The sequence below is a fragment of the Gossypium hirsutum genome, chromosome A09 (assembly GCF_007990345.1).
Source record: "Gossypium hirsutum isolate 1008001.06 chromosome A09, Gossypium_hirsutum_v2.1, whole genome shotgun sequence".
Taxonomy (NCBI): Eukaryota; Viridiplantae; Streptophyta; class Magnoliopsida; order Malvales; family Malvaceae; genus Gossypium; species Gossypium hirsutum.
In genome coordinates this window covers 8,942,106-8,965,894 of record NC_053432.1, presented here as the reverse complement: position 1 = coordinate 8,965,894, position 23,789 = coordinate 8,942,106, and the positions used below count along the sequence as shown (strand labels likewise).

Genomic DNA, 23,789 nt, shown 5'->3' with positions numbered 1-23,789 from the left:
GTTTTTTTTTGTGGCGGCTGCTTGGCTATTGGAAACTGAAATCTCCTTCAATTATTCATTCTCATCGCTTGCAATTGAATCAGTATTTATGGAGATCGAATTGGCTGGCTTATCTATTAATGAAGAGGAGGATGAGATTATACAAATTCCATCTTTTCCAAGTCCAGAAAAAGGAAAAAAGGGTTATTGTCTGGTGGGCTATTTTTTAACGACTAGTGTTATTAATTTTACGACTATGAAAAATAAAATGGCAAATCTGTGGCATCAAGTCAGAGGTGTTTGAATTCTGAATCTAGGGGAAAAAAGATTTTTGTTTCAGTTCTTTCACAGTATGGATATGGAAAGGGTTCTCTAGGGTTCTCCATGGACTTTTAATAACCATTTATTATTATTACATTTGCTACAATAAGGGGGAAGATCCATTACTAGTCCCTTTAGTTTTTTCGCCTTTTTGGGTTCAGATCCATGATGTTCCTGTAGGATACTATTCTGAGGCTTTGGAAAAGTAACTTGGTGAATTCATAGGTTTGTTCCTGGAGTATGATAGTGCTAACATGGGAAAGGGATACCGGAATTTTTTATGAGTCAGAACCCAATTGGATGTAAGGTGACCTTTAAAAAGGAAAAAGCAGATTATGTTCTATGGCAATAAATCATATGTCAGATTCAAATATGAAAGATTAACACTTTTTTTTCCTTTTTTTATGGTCGTTTAGGACATAGTGATTCTTTTTGTGAGGTAAAAATGGCATTAGGGGTGGAGATTACTGAAATGGGGTGGAATCTTTCTTTGAGGGTGTAATCTAGAAAAGCACGTGCACAAAGCAGTATCTGGTTACGCGACGAATAAGGAGGAATAAGGGGTGGATATTTTGATGGAAATTGGACAACTGAAGGGAGAACATGGGTTGTGACAAATAATTCTAGAAAGAAGGTGCAGATTGACCTTTTTTGGGGATTTTGTTTGAAAGGAATCACATCTACTTCTTCTAAAAGGGATGGCAAACAACCATTAGAAGAAAATCAATTTACAATGGATCATGATGTTGAAGAAGGGATTCTTATAGGTGAACAGGGGAAAAAGCAGCAAAGAGGAGAAACTGAAGTCTATATCATCAGTATTAATTCTAATAATTTGATGATGAAGGACAGCAAAATGGTGAACAATAAATTTTTAGTATCGGCGGCTTCCAAAAGGCAAGCCGACTAGGGATAATGAAAATCTTAAGTTGGAATGTCCATGGCTTGGGGAATCCACGGACGGTACGTCGACTTCGGCATTCACTAAAGTTATATAATCCCAAAATTATCTTATTCATGGAGACAAAGATACTTAAAAATCAGATGGAAAGAATACGTAAAAGTTGTGGATTTCAGAATGGTATTGAAGTTGATTCAGATGGTTTGAGAGGAGGATTATGTCTGGCATTGCATGATGATTCTACAATTATTCTTCGAAGCTTCTCAAAAGTCACATTGATGTGATCATCGAAGCTACTGATAAAGGTAATAGGTGGAGATTTACTGGGTTTTATGGCTTTCCTTATATACAATATAGAAATGAATCATGGGATCTATTAAGAAATTTGAGTAATGTTGAAGAGCTTCAATGGTTAGTTTGTGGGGATTTTAATGAAATTATGTATGGCCAGGAAAAGAGGGGGAATTACCTAAATAAGATAGACGTATAGATGCATTTTGATCAGTGCTAGTAGATTGTCGCCTAATGGATGTGGGCTATAGGAGAATTGGTTTACTTGGGAAAGAGGGAATTTACCAGAAATGAACATTCAAGAAAGGCTGGATAGAGGAGTTGCTAATGAGGATTGGCTGTCTATATTTCTAGAGTCAATGATTCAACATCATTCACATTCTTTTTCGGATCATTGTCCACTTCTTATCATGATGGAAAAAAAAGATAATGAGCAACCTAGAAGAAGTTTCAAATTCGAAGTTTGGTGGATGTTGGAGGAATCTTTTATTGAGGAGGTATGATACATATGGGACAATTCAAATGGAAACTTGGTACAAAAATTGGAAAAAGTAAGAAAAGGTTTGGATAGATGGGCGACTTAAATTAGACACAATAGAAAGATAAAAAAATGAGAGGTTAACTGCTAGATTGGTCGAGTTGATGGAATCTGACAGGGATGATGAAAATCTAACAGAACTTATTGATACAAAGATTCAACTTAAATTTGAGATTTACAAGGATGAACGATATTAGGAGCAGAGGGATCGAGTTAATTGGTCGCAATTTGAGGATAAAAATATTGCCTTTATTCATAAACAAGCGACTCAACGACGAAGAAGGAAGCTTATTCGGAAATTGCATTTTGATGATGGTAGAGAAACAGAAAATATCCATGAAATAGAAGGAATAGCTAGATCTTATTTTCTGAATCTGTTTTCAACTGGGAGGAGGGGAAATTATGAACATCTGTAGACAGGAATTGATCACTGGATTTTTTAGGAAGATAATTCTAGATTGACAGCGAGATACACAAAATAGAAAATTCGAGTGGCCTTATCAGAATTGGGCCCAACAAAAGCGCCAGGAGAAAATGGATTCTAGGCTTTATTTTATCAAAAGTGCTGGTCAATTATTGGGGAGGATGTGTCTTTATTTTGCCTACAGCACCTAAATTGAGGTATGGATATTAGTTTAATTAATAAGACTAATATATTTTTGATCCCAAAAATTCAAAACCCTTCAAATATTACCCATTTTCGCCCTATAAGCCTATGCAATGTGATTTATGAGTTGATAGCTAAGGTCATTGCCAATCGTCTTCGTGTAGTCATTGATAAATGTATTGACCTAGCACAAAGCGCTTTCATACCGGAGAGGTTAATTTATGATAATGTGTTGCTAGCTTATGAAATCCTACATGCTTTAAAACAAAATAAGACGGGAAAAAGGGATTTATGACAGTAAAGTTGGATATGAGTAAAGCTTATGATAGAGTTGAATGGAATTTTATCGCAGCAATTATGAAGCGCATGGGTTTTGATTCAGGGTGGATTGAGTTTCTAATGAAATGTGTTGCCACAGTTTCGTATTCGATGGTTTTCAATGATCATAAATGAGAGAATTTTCAACCCATAAGGGGACAAAGATACGGTGATCTTTTGAGTCCGTTCCTATTTTTAATTTATGTGGAAGGTTTTTGCAGTCTTATGAGACTTGCTATGCAAGGGAACTCACTTAGAAGGGTTAAGGCAAGTAGAAGTGGCCCACAAATTTCTCACTTGTTATTTGCATATGACAGTATTTTGTTTGGAGAAGCTACAGAGAGAGGAGCTCACACACTTAAATAAATTTTGATCGAATACGAGAATTGTTCTGGACAGTGTGTCAACTATGACAAATCTACAGTATTCTTTAGCACTAATACACAAAAAGGGGATAAAGCAATTATATCTATGGTTCTAGGAGTGCGAAGTTCTAATAACCCAGAACGATATCTTGGTTTGCCTAATATGGTAGGTAGAAAAAAGAAAATGCATTTTTAGACCTTAAAGGACAGAATGAAACAGCGGACAGAATGAAACAGCGGATTGATAGCTGGAGTGTAAGGCATCTATCTCAACGGGTGAAAGAGGTGTTCATAAAAGCTATTCTTCAAACTATTCCAACCATACGATGGCATATTTCCTAATCCCTAAGTCTTTATGTGTTGAATTAGAAGGTATTATGGCAAGGTATTGGTGGCAGAAAAATCGAGATAAAAAGAAATTTACTGGTGCATGTGGAAAGATTTATGCTCTTTGAAAAAAAATGGTGGTTTAGGCTTTCGTAAACTCAAAAAATTCAATATAGCGTGATTAGCAAAACAAGGTTGGCATCTTGTCAATTTCCCTAATTATTTACTAAGTCGTGTTTTCAAAGCAAAATATTATCCAAATTCAGATTTTATCAATACTCAATTGGGGAATTTACCTTTGCTTTCCTAGAAGAGTGTTTGGGCAGCTAAAGGGATTTTGGAGAGATGATTATGCTGGATAGTAGGAACAGGCGATCGCATCTCTGTTTGGGATGACATGGATTTTGGGAGTTGAAAATGATAGATTGCAGAATGAAACCGTCAATGAGAATATTAAGTTAGTATCATATTTGATTGATGCTAATAATCGAAAGTGGAATACAAATTTAGTTTTAAGTACCTTCAATGAGGATAACGCCAAAAAAATTCTGTAGATTCCCTTGGCAGAGAATCTACGAGGACTTCCAAGCATGGAGAGGAGAATCGTCAGGAAAGTATTCAGTCAGAAGTTCCTATAAACTATTACAAAAGACTAATTCGGGTCCTAGTAATAATTTTATACAAACCGAGAATAGAAACTTCTACAGAAAATTATGGAATTTACAAATCCCTCCAAAAATTAAAATTACAATTTGGAGAATTTCTTGGAATTATATTTCTATTCTATCTAATCTAAAAAGTAAAAAATTCGCAGTGGAAACTCTTTGTCCCCGATGTCACACCTCCGCTGAGGATAGCAACCACGTTTTCAGGTACTGTGCTACAACAACAGAAGTATGGTCAAGTTTAGATCTTGCATGAGTATCCAATAACAGCACTCAAAGCTTGTGGGAGTGGCTTATATGGGTTTTCAGGCTGGGGAACAAATGTTAACATTAATGGGAGACAACATTAATGGCAAACAATACAAAGTGGTGCAAGTTTAGCACCTAAAGTTGACTTTGAAAAAGTGGCATGGGATAATTTGTTTTTGGTCCTTGAGATAATGGGCTATTTATTGTTTGGTCCTTAAACCTCAACTATAAATAGGCCTTCTCATTTCTCATTTCAATTCATCCCAACCAATCTTTCTCTTAGTTTTCTCTCTTCTCCCATTTGAGAATTCTTAAGGAATTCTATTTGTTTGTAATACTTTGGAGATAGTAAAGTTATCATCTGGTGTTAGTGCCCGAGGACGTAGGTATAATTTACCGAACTTCGTTAAAACTCTTGTGTTCTTTCTTGTCCTATTTTTCTTTCAATATTTGAGGGTATAATAGTAGTATTTAATTGTGCTATTAAATTACTATAGAAGGGATATTCTGTCTAAGGAAAGACTTGGTATTTAAGAGATCCATGTGATCCACCTCTCTTTCCTGGGAATTGAACTTTGTGTGATTTTTAGTACAATAATTTACACGCTTCCGACCATATTAGAACAACAAGTGGTATCAAGAGCCGAAGGTTAATCGTAGTATGCTCTGTGGTTGCAGTTTAAACTGATCTTCCACATCAGAAAAGATTTCCTTAGGTATATTGAAAGATTATGGAGAAAACGGTCGGTGTAGGAGCTTCAACATCGTCCATGTGGACAAGACCGACAATTGCAAATGCAAGATTGGCCGTGGAGATCTTTGATGGCACGGGCCATTTTGGCATGTGGCAAAGTGAGGTTCTAGATGCCCTTTTTCAGCAGGGTTTAGACATTGCCATTGATGAAGAGAAACCAGATGATGTACAGAAGAAAGATTGGAAGGCGATCAATCGGTTGGCATGTGGCACAATTCGATCATGCCTTTCTCGAGAGCAGATGTATGCTTTTTCAAAGGAGACTTCTGCAAATAAGTTGTGGGTGGCACTTGAAGAAAAATTTTTGAAGAAAAACAGTCAAAATAAGCTCCATTTGAAGAAAAGACTGTTTCGCTTCACATACGTCCCAAGTACCACAATGAATGATCACATCACCAAATTTAATCAGTTAGTCACTGATTTGTTGAATATGGATGAGACATTCAAAGATGAAGATTTGGCTTTGATGCTGTTGGGTCACTTCCTGAGGAGTTTGAGTTCCTAGAAACTACTCTACTTCATGGCAGGAGTGATATATCTCTGAGCGAAGTCTGTGCGGCCTTATACAGTTATGAACAGAGAAAGAAGGACAAACAGAAAAACTCAATCAGAGATACAGAAGCTTTAGTAGTCCGAGGTCGTTCATACACTCGGAAGAAAACTCAAAAGGGAAGATCAAAGTCAAAGTCCAGACTCGGGAAAGATGAATGTGCCTTTTGTCATGAGAAAGGCCACTGGAAGAAAAATTGTCCAAAGCTGAAGAATAAGGGAAAAGCTGCTGTAGATGCTTGTGTTGCAAAGCATGATACTAGTGACTCTTAACTATCACTGGTTGCATCATCATCGTCGTTCCATTCAGATGAGTGGATATTGGATTCGGGTTGTACCTTTCATATGTCCCCTAACCGGGAGTGGTTCTCTGATTTAGTAGAACTAAATGGAGGAGTTGTTTATATGGGCAATGACAATGCCTGTAAAACTGTTGGGATAGGTTCAATCCAATTAAAGAATCAAGATGGATCAACCAGAGTTCTGACTGATGTTCGGTACGTGCCCAGTTTGAAGAAAAATCTCATCTCATTGGGAGCCTTGGAATCCAATGGTTCAGTTGTTACTATGAGAGATGGGATTTTGAAAGTGACATCTGGCGCACTTGTGATATTGAAGGGCATCAGGAAAAATAACTTGTATTACTACCAAGGTAGTACAGTTATTGGAGCAGTCGCTACAGCTTCCGGTAACAAAGAATTGGACTCAATGCAGTTGTGGCATATGAAGTTGGGACATGCCAGCGAAAAATCCTTGCAAATTCTGGCAAAGCAAGGATTGTTGAAAGGTGCAAAGGCTTGCAAATTAAAATTTTGTGAGCACTGTGTTCTGGGAAAGCAAAAGAGAGTGAAATTCGGCACTACTATCCATAATACAAAAGGTATTTTGGAATATATTCACTCAGATGTGTGGGGGCCTTCCAAAACACCTTCGTTGGGAGGAAAACACTACTTTGTTACTTTTGTTGATGACTTTTCCAGAAGAGTTTGGGTGTATACCATGAAAACTAAAGATGAAGTGCTTGGAGTTTTTCTTAAATGGAAAACTATGATCGAAAACCAGACTGGCAAGAAAATCAGGCGGCTTAGGACGGACAATGGAGGGGAATATAAAAGTGATCCGTTCTTCGATGTGTGCCAAGAGTATGGTATTGTTCGACACTTCACAGGTAGGGATACACCACAACAGAATGGAGTGGCAGAGCGTATGAATCGAACATTGCTGGAGAAAGTTCGATGTATGTTGTCCAATGCTGGGTTGGGCAAGCAATTTTGGGCTGAGGCTGTGACATACGCTGGCCATCTTGTTAATCGTTTGCCATAATCTGTATTAGAAAGAAAAACTCCTATGGAGGTATGGTCTGGAAAATCGGCTACAGATTATGATTCCTTACATGTGTTTGGATCCACTGCATATTACCATGTGAAGGAGTCAAAGTTAGATCCGAGGGCAAAGAAAGCTCTTTATGGGAATCACTTCTGGAGTGAAGGGATTTCGTCTTTGGTGCTTAAGCACAAAGAAAATGATCTGTAGCAGAGATGTTACCTTTGATGAATCTGCCACATTGAAAAAGGTAGCAGATAAAGATATTCAGACGAGCAATACTCCACAGCAGGTGGAGTGTACTCCAAAACAGGTGGAGTTTGAGCAGATGGGGATTTGCCCAGTTAATAAGTCTAATTCACCAGCCACAATGGAGGAATTAGAAGTTGAAGAGGTTCTGACCCAAGAACCACTAAGTACACCAGAACCAGTTGCAGTTGCAAGGCCACGGAGAGAAATTCGTAAACCTGCTCGATTTACTGATATGGTGGCCTACGCCCTTTCCGTTGTTGATGATATTCCTATCACTTATCAAGAAGCAATGCAAAGCTTAGAAAGTGATAAATGGAAAAGCGCCATGGATGAAGAAATGCAATCTCTCCGGAAGAACAATACTTGGGAGTTGGCGCAATTACCGAAAGGTAAAAGGGCAATCGGATGCAAGTGGGTATTCGCAAAGAAAGATTGATCTCCTAGCAAGAAGGATATTCGCTACAAGGCAAGATTGGTAGCTAAAGGCTACGCTCAGAAGGAGGGAATTGACTACAATGATGTATTTTCCCTGTTATGAAGCATTCCTCCATTAGAATTTTGTTGGCCTTGGTAGCACAGTTGAATTTGGAGCTAGCTCAACTTGATGTTAAGACAGCTTTCTTGCATGGTGAGTTAGAAGAGGAGATCTATATGACTCAGCCCGAAGGATATACAGATGCTGGTGGTAGAAATTGGGTTTGTAAGCTGAACAAATCGCTATATGGATTGAAGCAATCCCCGAGGCAGTGGTACAAGCGATTTGATAGCTTTATGAGAAGGCAGAAGTACACAAGAAGCAAATATGACAATTGTGTATATTTGCAGAAGCTGCATGACGAATCTTTTATTTATCTACTCTTGTATGTTGATGATATGTTAATCGCTTCGAAGAGCCAAAATGACATAGATAAGCTGAAGGCTCAGTTGAATCAAGAGTTCAAGATGAAAGATCTAGGTGAGGCTAAGAAGATTCTCGGCATGGAGATAAGTAGAGATAGACCGAGAGGCAAGCTCTGTTTAAATCAGAAGCAATATCTGAAAAGGTATTACAATGTTTTGGTGTAAATAAAAACACAAAACATGTAAGTACCCCACTTGCTTCTCATTTGAAACTTAGTGCTCAATTATCTCCGAAAACTGAAGAAGAAAGAAAATATATGGCGAAAGTCCCATATGCTAATGCAGTTGGGAGTTTGATGTATGCGATGGTGTGTACGAGGCCTGACATTTCACAAGCTGTTGGAGTTGTGAGCAGGTATATGCATGATCCTGGAAAAGGACACTGGCAAGCTGTGAAATGGATTCTACGGTATCTTCGAAAAACCGTAGATGTTGGTTTAATTTTTGAACAGGATGAAGCACTTGGTCAGTTTGTAGTTGGATATGTTGATTCCGACTTTGCTGGTGATTTAGATAAACGTCGTTCAACTACGGGGTATCTGTTTACTCTTGCGAAAGCCCCAGTGAGTTGGAAGTCTACCTTACAGTCTACAGTAGCTGTGTCTACTACAGAGGCAGAATATATGGCAGTTACAGAAGCTGTTAAGGAGGCTATTTGGCTTAATGGATTGTTGAAAGACTTAGGAGTTGTTCAAAATCACATAAGTTTATATTGTGACAGTCAGAGCGCTATTCATTTAGCGAAAAATCAAGTCTATCATTCAAGAACCAAGCATATCGACGTAAGATATCACTTTGTGCGGGAAGTCTTTGAAAAAGGAAAAATTCTACTTCAGAAGATTCCAACAGCAGATAATCCCGCAGATATGATGACCAAGGTGGTAACAACAATCAAGTTTAATCATTGTTTGAACTTGATTAACATCCTGAGAATTTGAGCACCTTCAGGTGTATGGCGCTCGAGAGTGCATTTGTAGGCACTACAAAAGATAGCTTTATCGAATTTGGGGAGTTGAAGGAAGTGTGTGAAGATGTGATTATCCTAATCAAATCTTCAAGGTGGAGATTGTTAAAATTAATGGGAGACAACATTAATGGCAAACAATACAAAGTGGTGCAAGTTTAGCACCCTAAAGTTGACTTTGAAAAAGTGGCATGAGATAATTTTTTTTTTGGTCCTTGAGATAATGGGCTATTTATTGTTTGGTCCTTGAGATAATGGGCTATTCATCCCAACCAATCTTTCTCTCTTAGTTTTTTCTCTTCTCCCATTTGAGAATTCTTAAGGAATTTTATTTGTTTGTAATACTTTGGAGATAGTAAAGTTATCATCTGGTGTTAGTGCCCGAAGACGTAGGTATAATTTACCGAACCTCGTTAAAACTCTTGTGTTCTTTCTTGTCCTATTTTTCTTTCAATATTTGAGGGTATAATAGTAGTATTTAATTGTGCTATTAAATTACTATAGAAGGGATATTCTGTCTAAAGAAAGACTTGGTATTTAAGAGATCCATGTGATCCACCTCTTTCCTGGAAATTGAATTTTGTGTGATTTTTTAGTACAATAATTTACACGCTTCCGACCCTATTGGAACAACAACAAAGACCAGTGTCGCCTTTTTTTGCTGTGGGTTATGGTCAATCTAGAATCATAGAAATAAATTCATCTATGAGAGAGATTACAACAGGCAGGGATATTTCTAAATAAGTCATCAGTTTTATAGCAAAGTTAAATGGAGTGGAGGAAAAAAGATTTCTTACCAACATTGATAGAGGACATAAGCAGATGGAAAGAAGCACGAGGGTGACAGTTTATTTTGATGCGGCTTTCGACAAGAGAACTTCGAGATCTGCTTCGGGTTTGGTTGTTTGTGATACGAAGGGGGGATATCATGGCTCTAAGTCAGTTATTCATTCCGACATTTCATCGCCATTTGCAGCAGAGGCACATGCAGGATTACAGGCAATTCAGTTAGGGATTACAATAGGATTAAATACTCTGGATATAAAAGGAGACTCAAAAACAGTGATTAAGAAATTTTAGACCACAAACCAAGATAAATCGATTATAGGGGCGATAGTCAGATATATCCATAGAAAAAAAATTTCTTTCAAAATATCGGGTTTCATTTCATTCCTAAAATAGAAAATGAGACTGCCCATCTTGTTGCTAAAGAAGAGATGCAAAGAGGAGAAGGACATTACTTGCGGGGGTTGCATCCAAGGAGTATTCCTCAGGAGAGGGAGCGACGGAGGCCAAGAGAACAAGATAAAGGAGATTCAAGACTACCCAGTTTTTGAAAAAAAAATGCTAAGGAAAGAATAAGGACAATTGTTGGGACTGCATCTAAGGGATGCTATTCAAAAAAGGGCAAGATGAAGATCAAGGGAGTCAGACGAAGAAGATTCAAGAAGATGTTAAAAGATATTGATAGCAGATATTAAAAGATTTCATTGGAAAATGCTATCATAAAGGCTAGACGGTGGATTTGAAAGGACAAAGGCTAGTGATGTCCAACAGTCTTGATTGACTGGACTAAAGATCAGTTTTTATTTTTTATTTTTTGAATTTTGAATTCTTTGAGTTAAGACCATACAGGCTTGACCTTCTCTGCTACTGCTTTTGCTTTTGTTTTTTATTCTGGTCGTAAGCCCAATCCAGCTAAAACCCATTATGTACTTCTTAGTTATTTATCCATTTAGAAAGCCAGTTGATTTTCAAAAAAAATATAAATAAATACAACATTTATTTTTATATGGGATTACTATAATTATTTTTGTATGCAAGATATTAACATAAAATTGTGCTAACTCGATAATGTTGTTAGTAATTTATGAAACTAAACCAAATAAAAATTTTATGTATAGAATCATACAAAATTAAAATTCATATACAACATTATACATTGGATCAAACTTTATTTATAATTTTAATATTTAACCCTTTAAAAAAATAGCTGAGAACTTTTTTATTTAAGAAGAAAATTTTCTTATTTTTTAAATAATAAAAAATGGTTGAAAAAGATTCATATATTAATGTGAATCACCATATGATGATAAAATAATGTATTATCATCAACGGAACACGTTAATAATTTATAGGGGTAAATATTAAATTTAAATAATAAATTTGTTTTAGTTTAATGTGTTTTTGTAATATGAAAATTTTATTTTAATTTAATTTAATACATGTAAAGAATAAATATTGTTACATCTTTACCTCAATTTGGACTCGATTGAACTCTTTATTGAGCCACCTAAGGTCCATTAAGTAACATAATTAGTAGGAACCATCACTTATTTGTAAATAACCTAAGATACCATTTAATAAGGGGACTCCTCTCTACTCTCAACTCTAATACACTATCACTTGTGCTTGAGTCCCTCTACCTTTTTAGCTCCTTGCCCTAGAATGGGTGAACCAACCTCCTTCGACCCCCCCTCTCTTTATTCTCCACTTTTGTTGATATTGTGTGTCAACAAATACATGTATTTATAATTATTGATATACGTAATATATCAACATAAAATGATGCTAATTCTATAATATTGTTAGTAATTTGTGAAATTTGAATCAAGTTGGTAAAAATATCATGGAGAATCTTATACTAGAAGTAAGATTGCATTTTGCCCCCATTACACAAATAGATTGGCAAATTAGTCCATGTACATTAAATCAAAGAGCAATTTCGTCCTTCTGTTAAAAATTTCATCTATTTTTACTGTTTAAAATCGGTCTCTGCATGTCAACATAAGGTACACGTGACATACCACATGTAACAGTCTAATTATTTTGTCAGCTAAGTTAATTTTTAATAGTATAAATAAATGAAATTTTTAATAGAAATGACCATTATACTATTTGATCTAATGTACAAAAACTAATTTGTCCATTTATTTGAGTAAAAGGGGTAAAATGCAATCTGACTCCTAGTATAGATGCCTCCATGATACTTTTACGAATCAAACTATAATCCCATATATAAAATTGCACAAAATCAAAGCTTATATATGACATTACATATTGAACCAAAGTTCATGTATAGTTTTTTTATTATATATTTATCACTAATTTATATTATAAAAAATCAAACCATATTACTTGTAATGACTCAAAATTCATGGGTATCGGAAAAGTATATTATTGGGCCTCCGTCTTACAGAAATGTGTTCTTAAAAATTTATTAGAAATATTTACGAGGCTATTTGTGTGTTTAATTAGGTTTTAATTAAGTGAATTTAGCTTAATTAAGAGTAATTAGGAAAAAAGACTAAATTGAATAAGGGGTAAAAATTGAATTATAGATTAAAAGAAAATATAAAAGACCAAAATGGCAATAATATCATTTGTCGTAATTGAGGCGGCGAATGAATTGAAAAATCTAATTAGATTTCATACATTAATTAAGTTATTATTATTATTATTATTATTATTATTATTATTATTTAATTGATATTATATTATTATATTATGAAGTAAATTAAAATAAAGACAAATATATGGTAATAAAAATATACATGTGTAATAATTATATTTGTACAATTGTAATATATTTATTTAATTACTTTTTATTTAAGTAAATAGATTTTTATTATATTAACATATTAAATTATATAAAATAAATAAAATAAAGACAATTGGATTGTGAATATAATAGACAAGTGTAAAATATATGTGTGTACAAATGTAATATAAATATTTGTTATTAAATAGATATTTATTATGAAAATTATTATTATTATTATTATTATTATTAAATTAATAAAGTAAATAAACATCAAAGAATAAAGAAACTAAAAGAATAAAAGAAAGAAATGAAGGAGAAAAGAAACAGAGAAGCATTCGCATAGGGAGAAAGAAAAAGGGAAAGAAAAAAAAGGGAGAAATTAAGGTTTTAAAGCTTGAAGTTTAAATTGGTAAGTCAATTAAGCCTTTTTTATTTAATTTTGATGTTTTAAAAGCTTTAGAACAAAGTTTTGTTGAAATTAAGTTGAAGTTTTGAAAGTTCTTAGGTTTTTGAACATAGTTCATGTTGAACAAAAAAATGGATTAGGGGTTTAATTGAATGAATTTCAAGTTAGAATTGATTAAAGGATTAAATTGTAAACTAGGTTATAAGCTTTGTGTTGTAGGGATTAAATTGAAAGAAGTTTTAAATTAGGGTTTTATTATGAATATTAGATAGTTAAGTAGAATATGAAAGGAAATTGAATAGAAATAAAGTATGAATTGAATTAGAAAAGTAAATGAGTTAATTAGGATTAAATTGGAATTAGGGTATAAATTGGATAGAAATTCAATTATTAATTAGTGTTGGAATTAATAGTGTAATTTATTATTATTTTCGTAGTTAGCAAATAACCTGAGGCATTGACACAAAAAGGAAAGGAGAAAGTTATCGATGATAAATTACGAAATTTGGGTTTGTATTACTATAATTCAAGTTATTTTTATTAAATGTTAAATTTTTAATTATATGTATGGTAAGTAAATAATGAGGTAAGTATTATTATGGAATTGAAAAGGAAATTGAATTGATGATGGATAAGAATTGATAATGAATTGTATATTGATGAACAGTGAAATTGAATTGATTCGAAAATGAATTGAAAGTGATATTGAATTGAGAAAGTGAACCAAATACCCTATTAACTAGTCGGGCTGAGTCGGATATAGTTGACATGCCATAGTATTGGAACAGTTCAGGGATTCTTTGACCTTGAGTCGATGAGACACTGGGTGTCACTATTTTACTTCGGATAGATTCGATGAGGTACTGGGTACCACTTTACTTTGGCTAGGCCGATGAGACACTGAGTGTTACTATATTTCTTCGAACTATCCGATGAGGCATTAGGTGCCATTCTGGTGTGTTTGGTTGGATCCGTGTATCTATCAAGGTCCGAGTCTTGTTAATGGGGGTAAATAAATAAAATGATAAATCAATTGAAATTGATTGATTGAACCATTGAAATGAGAAGAGAAAATTGAATTATGAATTAAGATTGAAATTGAGATAGAGAATGAAAAACATGAACTAAATGTTCATAAAGTGACTTAAATTCAAGTTTATGTGATGTGTCGTTGAGAGCACCAAAAATATCCTATTTCCTGTAAAATAGTAAAAATAATAGTAAAGGGGAAGTAGGGTCGAATCCTCAAGGATCGGATTATACGAATTCGCGTTTCTTGAAATCCTGGACAATTTCTTGGCCAAGAAAACCTACGTTCCTGAAAAATAAAAAATAAAATTAAGAATTGGAAAAATAAAAACAGAATTTAAAGTGAATTGAAATTTTGAAATTAAAAAAATTGCAAAAATTAAAATAAGGAAAAATAAATAGAGTTGGAAAAAGAGAAAGTTTCTTATGTGGCGAGATTCCAGCCTCCAGTTGTCTCGTTCCGCCTTGGGTTCAATCCTTGGCTTTTAAGTAACCCTTCTTGAGCAAGATAAGCTAGTTATAGTGGAAGAGGACGCCTACGACCACCAGCTCCAAAGATTTAGGCTTAAGATTTGGCGGAACCTGACTCTAGCCAATAATTGCTTTTGTGGGACTATCTTCTGCTAGATCACCACTTCCCAACGGCGAATACCACACCATTTTGTCTCTTGGATTCGCCAACTTCTGACGCAGAAAGCGAACGAACCGACTGTGTAATCTTCCTAAAATGTACAAAGTAATCGTTCCTTGCACAAGTTGAAATGATCACCTATTAAGGGATATGGACGGAAGCGTCAGCCCCGTAGTGCGGAAAAGCGATGAATACCCTGTTGAGAAAGCTAAGCGTGGATTCTAAGCCTCATGAACCTTTTTGGGGAATTTTGACAACCTTCGGCTAGATTAGTTTAATGGCTCATGATTTTTGGGAAAGAAATAAATAAAATAGATATGAGATTTTTATTGAAGAAAATATGGAAAGAACAAAAGATAGAGTTTTTGGGAGAGGGAGTGATTACAGAAAAAAAGATATGTCAAATATGTGCCACATCATCCCCTATTTATAGTACTAGAAAACTTAGTCTATTCCTAATAAAATTCTAAAAGATAAATACAAATAAATAAAGATAAATAAAGATAAATGAAAATAAATCCTAGAATTAAATCTAAGTAAAAATCCTTAATAATTATCCTAATATAATTGAAATTAAAATAGAGTCTTGTGCTATAAAATCTCTTCTTTTGCATTTTAGTCCTTGGGTATTCCATGTTTGCATTTTTGGCACCACTTTTCTCTTTCTTTGCATGTTGGCCCATTATATCTTCTAATTCGTATTTTTTGCCTTTAAATTTCCTCTTGCCTCTAATTTAGTCCATAAAAGATAAAAGACCACAAAATAATCCAAATTAGTAGGATCATACTCAAAATAAGCATGCAATTAGCACATAAAATATGTCGTTCTAGAGTATTATCAAATTCCCCCTACTTAGCCCATGCTTGCCCTCAAGTATGGTTCGTGTCCACTGTGAAAATTTAATCCTGCCATGAAAGAAATACTACTCCAAAGTTTTACAAAAATTAGTCAAAATGCATATGAAAAATAAAGAGAATCCTTAGCTTGCTTTAAGTAAAATTTGAAAAAAGTATTCCAAATAACATACATAAAAATTAAGATCAACTTGGATTATTTCATGAAAATTAGGTAATTTACCAAACCTATCAAGACACCTTATTTATTTCTCCTTTAGTCCCCAAATTTTATCAATACTTCCTTCTTCTTCTTTTTTAAATTTTATTTATTTATTTTTACTTAGGAATATATTGAACCTTTTGACGTGAAGAGAGATAACAGCCAAACACCCTACCCCGGTTACTAAACCCAACACATTCCTAATTTTTATTTTTCTTAAGAACATATCGAACCTTTTGACGCGAAGAGAGATGACAGCCAAACACCTCACCCCTGTTACTCAGCCCAACACATTCTTAAAAATTAATTCCAGTTAGCAGAGTTTTACCTAACATGTCACACAACCTTTTGACGCGAAATAGGATGACAACCAAAGCGCCCTACCCCCGAGTACTCAGCTAGTCACATCTTAAGCTACACTCATAACCACGGAAACATTATTATTATTAAACGAAATTTTAATTTTGGAGGACTTAGGAGCAACAATCAAGTGTCAAAAATAAGTTTCAGCAACCACCTTAATAGTCATGACATATTTTAAGCATGCAATTGTATTAAGTCTCCTATTTGTATTTAGACTTAATCAAATTTACTAAAAGAAAAATAGGGTTAACTCTATTAATCAAAATTATTCAGCCTAAAAGAAATAAAACAATGGAGATGCAATCAAACAGGCAAAATCATAACTAACTCGGTAGACAAAAAACATGCATGTGGGTCAAACAGTGGGCAAGTCGTGGTCAAATTCTTGGGCATGAAAAGAGGCAGAATATTCTTTTAAAAAAAATTATATGGGCAGCAACAACCAAATCAGCATCTAAAACGACAGAAATAATGAGGAATGTCTCCCCCCTACTTAAAACACATAGTCCTCGATATGGAATAAATAAATAAATAGGCAGAAGAAAAGTTTAGAAGAACTCCCCGTATAGTTACTGTCGTTCGCGCATTATGTTAATGAGTTCTCCCTATTGTTGCTTCGGTTTACCTAGACAAAAGAAGATAATTTTATCAACATCCAAAAATAAATAAAATAAAATAATAAATAGTAAAATAAAATCAAATAAAAAAAATTAGGCTGCCTCCCAATAAGCGCTTGTTTAACGTCTCTAGCTTAACGCCTCAACTAGTATAAGAGCTATTCCAGCTGAATTCTTTCGTTCGTATGGGTTTGGAAATTCTCCTTTTTTATCACATCTACCATATTTGGGTTTAATCGTCCTTGCGCCTCTTTCCTTGGTTTCATATTTTCCTCCAAGGGGTTGATCCCTTTTAAGTAGGTAATGGTCACATCATTCTCCAAAAATGTGAATTTGAGATACTCGAGAAGTGGTTTTAATTTCGGATTTGATCCTGGTAAGTTAATTATGTCGACACGGTTTACGACCAAGACTTCACTTGGGTGGCTAATAGTGCCATAAATGTTAAACTTCACGATCTCCTCATCAAACTCCATCGTGAGGGTCCACTTCGTACGTCAATCTAGGTATTTGCAGTACTAAGGAAAGGTTGCCCCAACAAGATTTCTGAAGACATAAGAGTGTTATCCTTCTTCATTTTTATCACATAGAAATCTGTAGGGAAGATAAGTCCGTTGACTTTCACTAATACGTCCTCGAGGACTCCTTCGGGATGCATAATGGACCTGTCTGCCAACTGAATGATAACACCTGTCTTTGTCAAAAAACCCGCGTTAAGTGATTCATATATAGAATAAGGCATTACATTTATTAAGGCCCCTAAATCACACATGACCTTCTTGATCCCCAAATGGTCTATTTTGCATGGTATAGCGAACATACCCCTATCTTTGCATTTTACCGGCATTTTTCGCTGTAGCACTGTGGATACATTCTCACCAACACTTACCTTTTCATTACCTGTTAGTTTTCATTTGTTGGTGCAAAGCTCTTTGAGGAACTTGGCGTACTGCGGAATCTATCTGATGGCATCCAACAGTGGTAGATTGATCTCAACATTCCTGAATGTTTCAAGGATCTCTTTGTCTTCCTTATTTTTTCAATACTGGGTTAATCGTCCTGGGAATAGAAGTTGGATTTTCGGTAGTGGGGGTTTCGCTCGGACCTGTTCGCCTTTTTCGAGATTTTCCTGGGTGATTTCTTGGCCAATATTCTTGCTAGGAATTGGTTCCAGTACCTTTCCACTTCGTAACGTCACTGCATTTGCGTATTGTCTTGGATTAGGTTCTGGTTGTGATGGCAGCTTTCCTTGAGAGTTCAATTTCTCAATTGATATGGTCAATTCCCTTATGGATGCCTCAGTTTTCTGTTGGAATTCTTTCGTCTCTCTTTGGAAATTAAGAGTTTGCTGTTGAAAATTAAGGACATTAGCTGCTAATTTATTGACCAAAGTTTCTAGAGAATTACCTGAATCTCGTGGTTGTAGTGGAACCTGATTTTGGTAGGGCTGGTTATATCGTGGATTGGCCCCATAACTTAAATTAAGATGGTCTCTCCATCCTGGATTGTAGGTATTAGCGTAGGGGTTATATCGCCTTTGTGGTGGCCTAGGGAAATTTCCTACAATATCTAAATGAGCCATAGTATCATCATACAGATTGGGACATGCATCAGTTGTATGTTCAGGTGTAGCACATATTCCGCATACTCGAGCTGGTCTTGCTTTTTCTGCAATAAGAGAATTCACAATATTATTAAGTCTATCAAGTCTATCCTCAATGGTAGAATTACTTAGTTGGTGAACCCTTCTAGGGGGTTCAGGATTGGCTTAAAATTGCTGAGAATTCGCAGCCATCATGGAGATTAAGTCTCTTGCTTGTTGTGGAGTCATGTTGACCAACACTCCTCCACTCGCGGCATCTACCATATTCATCTCCATGGGTTTCAGGCCTTCATAAAAGTACTAGAGCAAAGACTGTTCCGTTATACTGTGTTGTGGGCAACTTGCACACAACTTCTTAAATCGCTCCCAATAGTCGTACAGAGACTCTGCATCTTTTTGCCTTATTCCCACGATTTCTCTTCTTAACTCGCTGCACTTGACACTGGGAAAAACCTGTTAAGAAACAAACGAGACAATTCAGCCTAAGTCGTTATAGATCCAGGAGGTAAATAAAATAACCATTCCCTAGCAGAATCTGCTAAGGAAAAAGGGAAAGAACGCAATTTAATTTGATCCTCAGTTACCCCCTGAGGTTTCATACTAAGGCAAACCATATGGAATTCTTTCAAATGCTTGTGGGGATTTTCGTTCTGTAACCCCCGAAAAGTTAGCAGTAGCTGGATCAAGCCTGACTTTAATTCAAAATCAGTATCCATAGTAGGATACGCGATTCATAGTGGCGGTTGTTCCGTCGGCGTTTTGGCCAATTGCTGAATTGTCTGAGCCATAGGTTGAGGTGCTAAATTAAGGTTTAAGTCAACCCTAGCGTTAAGCACTTCTTCTGAGGAATCGACTTCTACTTTTTCGCCTTCAAAAGTTTGAGTAGGGTTTTCGTTAACCTTAAACTCTGCTTCGTCGTCGATTCTGATTTCTGGCGGTGGATTACTTTGAGCCCCAACCACCGCTCACTGTTTTTTCTTTAGCTTTATTTCCTTGCTATTAGCTTTCGTAGTCTTTTCAATTTCTGAATCAAATGCAAGAGTTCCTGGGTAGATCTGGTCATAAGAAACAAAAAACAAGATTAGTATGTTACTGATTCCCGGTAACGGCACCAAAATTTGATGCGTCATTGAGAGCACCAAAAATATCCTATTCCCTGTAAAATAGTAAAAATAACAGTAAAGGGGAAGTAGGATCGAATCCTCAATGACCGGATTGTACGAATTCGCGTTTCTTGAAATCCTGGACAATTTCTTGGCCAAGAAAACCTACGTTCCTAAAAAATAAAAAAAATAAAATTAAGAATTTGGAAAAATAAAAACAGAATTTAAAGTGAATTGAAATTGGGAAATTAAATAAATTGCAAAAATTAAAATGACGAAAAATAAATAGAGTTGGAAAAAGAGAAAGTTTCTTATGTGGCGAGATTCCAGCTTCCGGTTGTCTCGTTCCGCCTTGGGATCAATCCTTGGCTTTTAAGTAACCCTTCTCCAGCAAGATAAGCCAGTTATAGTGGAAGAGGACGCCTACGACCACCAGCTCCAAAGATTTAGACTTAAGATTTGGCGGAACCTGACTCTAGCCAATAATTGCTTCTATGGGACTATCTTCTGCTAGATCACCACTTCCTAACAGCGAATACCACACTGTTTTGTCTCTTAGATTCGCCAACCTCGACGCAGAAAGCCAACAAACCAACTGTGTAATTTTCCCAAAATGTACAAAGCGATCGTTCTTTGCACAAGTTGAAAAGATCACCTATAAGGGATATGGACGGAAGCGTCAACCCCGTAGTGCGGAGAAGCGATAAATACCCTGTTGAGAAGGCTAAGCGTAGATTCTAAGCCTCATGAACCTTTTAGGGGAATTTTGACAACCTTCGGCTAGATTAGTTTAGTGGCTCATGATTTTTGGGAAAGAAATAAATAAAATAGATATGAGATTTTTATTGAAGAAAATATAGAGAGAACAAAAGATAGAGTTTTTGGGAGAGAGAGTGATTACAGTAAAAAGATATGTCAAATATGTGCCACTTCATCCCCTATTTATAGTACTAGAAAACCTAGTCTATTCCTAATAAAATTCTAAAATATAAATACAAATAAATAAAGATAATTAAAGATAAATGAAAATAAATCCTAGAATTAAATCTAAGTAAAAATCCTTAATAATTATCCTAATAAAATTGAAATTAAAATAGAGTCTTGTGCTATAAAATCTCTTCTTTTGCATTTTAGTCCTTGGGTCTTCCATGTTTGCATTTTTGGCACCACTTCTCTCTTTCTCTGCATGTTAGCCAATTATATCTTCAAATTCGCACTTTTTGCCTTTAAATTTCCTCTTGCCTCCAATTTAGTCCCTAAAAGATAAAAAACCACAAAATAATCCAAATTAGTAGGATCATACTCAAAATAAGCATGCAATTAGCACATAAAATATGTCGTTCTGGAGTATTATCATTATGATATGCGTATTGAATGATAAATAGTTAAATTGAATTGTTATTGTGAAATAATGAAAGATAAAGAATGAATTAGTATATAAGAAATTAAATTGTTACATGTTTAATATCTATATTTTATTATTGTTAATATAATTTGAATTATGGTAATACCATTGAGTATACCTATACTCAGCGTACGGTTGTTTACGTGCGCTGGTTAGTAGAAGTAAAGAGTCTCAGATTAGCATCCAGAGTAATCACGACTTCACAGAAAATTTGGTGATATAATCTTTCTCTTGGGTAAAAGTGGCATGTACTTAGGAGTTGTATAGGTCACTTGAACATGTTTTATGTTTTGGTTGTAAAGGATGATTTATAATGTTTGGATGGTTAAATGAAATGGTAAGAAAAATTACACGACACTTTGGTATTTTTGATACTAAGTTAAATAGAAATGAATGAAATTATCAATCAATTTTGACTGATATTATGAATGTTTATTTAATTAAAATATTAAATTAATATTTTAGGTATAATTTAGGTGTATTTAAATATGAATTAGATTTGTTGTGATTTTTGTTTAGATTGGTCTCGATTTGAATTTGCAAGGAATGTTAGATACTTATAAGGGGGTTATATTGAGTTCGCACAAAAAAAAATCCTCAAGCACTCGAATTAGTCCCGAATAACTCCTAACTCGTATTTTGGGCCTCTAGGGTCCATATAAGGGAAGTTAAGATTATTTTATATTATGTTTGATAATAATTAGTATATTAATTGTAAATTGTCCAATAGGTCTGGTAATGTTCAATAACTCTATTCCAGCGACGGTTTGGGGTTAGGGGGTGTTAATTTTTTAAAACTATTATTATTATTATTATTATTATTTTCAATGGATATAACAAACTATAAAAAATATGAAATGGTAAAATATGATTTTTAAAAAAAATTAGAAAATAGTGAATTGTCATATACCATAAGATGTATTTTATAATTTGTAAATATATTTAAATTTCTAAAATAAAAAACTGATTAAAATATCAGTATACCATAAAATAAAATAAAATAAAATTATAAAAATATGTTTAGATGAAAAATTTTAAATTTTAGAAATTTTACAAAAGTTAATATTAATCAATTCAATATATTAACATTCATTCTTTGAATAATTAATTATTTAAAATTTTACTCTATTGAAATTTTATGAGTTTAACAATAATTATAAAAAGAAAATAATTATATTACAAATAAATAATATAAAATTTAAAATATATATTAAAATTAAATAAAAAAATTATATTTTAAAGTTTAAAATCTTTATTTCATAATGAAACCATGTTTATTAATTGAAATAAAAGAATTTTGAAAAAGATGAAATTTGAAATTAATTTGAGCTACTCAAAATCTGTTTTAAAATTCCTTACAAAATTTGAAATTTTCATTATTTTTATCCGAACAGATAAATTCATTTTTAGAATTTTAAAAATATTAATAAAAATAAAATTATTCCTCTAATCATCAATTCAAACACCCCAAAAGTTTTGAATTTATTTTGTGGCATTAATCATCTTAAATCAAAATTCATAATTCTTGATTAAATTTCACCATGAATAAGTTTTTACTTATTTATAAAAATACAAAGAGATAAAAATATTATCATAATAATATAACTTACTTTAAAAAATGAATGATCTTTTTATCATTTTCTAACTGAGTTTGTTCTAATCGACTTGTGACATCAATTAAGACAATAACTTAAATAATAGTATAGATACCATGATAAAAATATTGTAATCACCAAAATTTGCCCGGATTATTAAAACTGATGGATAAATAAATAAATATTTATTTATTTAATTTAAACAGTCCATAAAAGTTTTTACAGACCCAACAGCCAAATTTTACTAGACTAGCCCAGCCTAAACTAAGTCCCAAATCCCTTAACCCGTTTACACCCTTGACCCATTACAATTACAACTTTAGCCCAAATATACCTGAAGCCCAGACCTAAACTAGACCCGAATAACAGAGGCCCAAAAACCCAAAACTATCAGCTAGGGTTTTCAACCCTAGCTCTTTCCCCTCGCACCGCAATAGTTTCTGGAAGCTTCGGGGAGCGTCGATGCAACTCCCCAGATTGAGGCCGTCAATGCATACTGACGCGCCATCAATGCGTCCGTCCCTCTCGTGACCGTCCAGCACCGCGATCTCAGGCCTCCCCTCTAGCCTTGGTACCACCGTTAACGCCGAGATTATTGGGATACCTGCAAGAAAAGGAAACAAACAGCAGATACGCGAAAAAGCAGAGTAGAAAAAGGCAAGGAAATCACAGTCAAAGATACAGAAGACACAAAATAGAAAGAAATCCTAGATTCCTTTCCCCGAATATGTAAGGAACCGAGGCTATAAAGCCTTTCTTTTCACTTGTAAAAGGGGGTTCTAAAAAACACACACGGGGGGGGGAGACCTGATAGCAGAAATACACCCACACAAAAGCAGAGAGAAGAATAGCAGGGAATAAAAAAACAGAGAGTTTTTAGAAGCAAAGAGAAACAAAAAAAGAAGGTATAGAGATTTACCTGATAGAATAGCACGAACCATTGTAATACTTTTGAAACAGAGAAATAAGAAGCAAATCTCGTTTTTCAAAGGTAATCGAATTTTTTTTTCTTTTTTAATCTTATCTGGTCATTTACTAACATACACACACGCAGATCTAAAAAATAGAAACTAAAAACAGAGGGAGAAGGTTGATACCTGAGAGTTGGCAAAGAAAAGGGAGGGTTTTTGAAA

The 23,789-nt window shown here is 34.4% G+C and overlaps 1 long non-coding RNA gene across 3 annotated transcripts; it reads right to left on the bottom strand.

The window, feature by feature from the left end:
- Positions 1 to 4,092: 4,092 nt before the first annotated feature.
- On the bottom strand, positions 4,093 to 11,044 carry LOC107888679 (uncharacterized). Of its 3 annotated transcripts, none has more exons than XR_005901570.1 (3): positions 10,545 to 10,879; positions 10,101 to 10,237; positions 4,093 to 4,527 (listed from the first exon to the last, which is right to left on the bottom strand). It is a non-coding gene; the product is annotated as an uncharacterized lncRNA (long non-coding RNA). The 3 variants fall into 3 exon arrangements; XR_005901572.1 differs by lacking the exon at positions 4,093 to 4,527 and adding an exon at positions 9,849 to 9,982 and having other exon boundaries at positions 10,545 to 10,876; XR_005901571.1 differs by having other exon boundaries at positions 10,101 to 11,044.
- Positions 11,045 to 23,789: the final 12,745 nt, after the last annotated feature.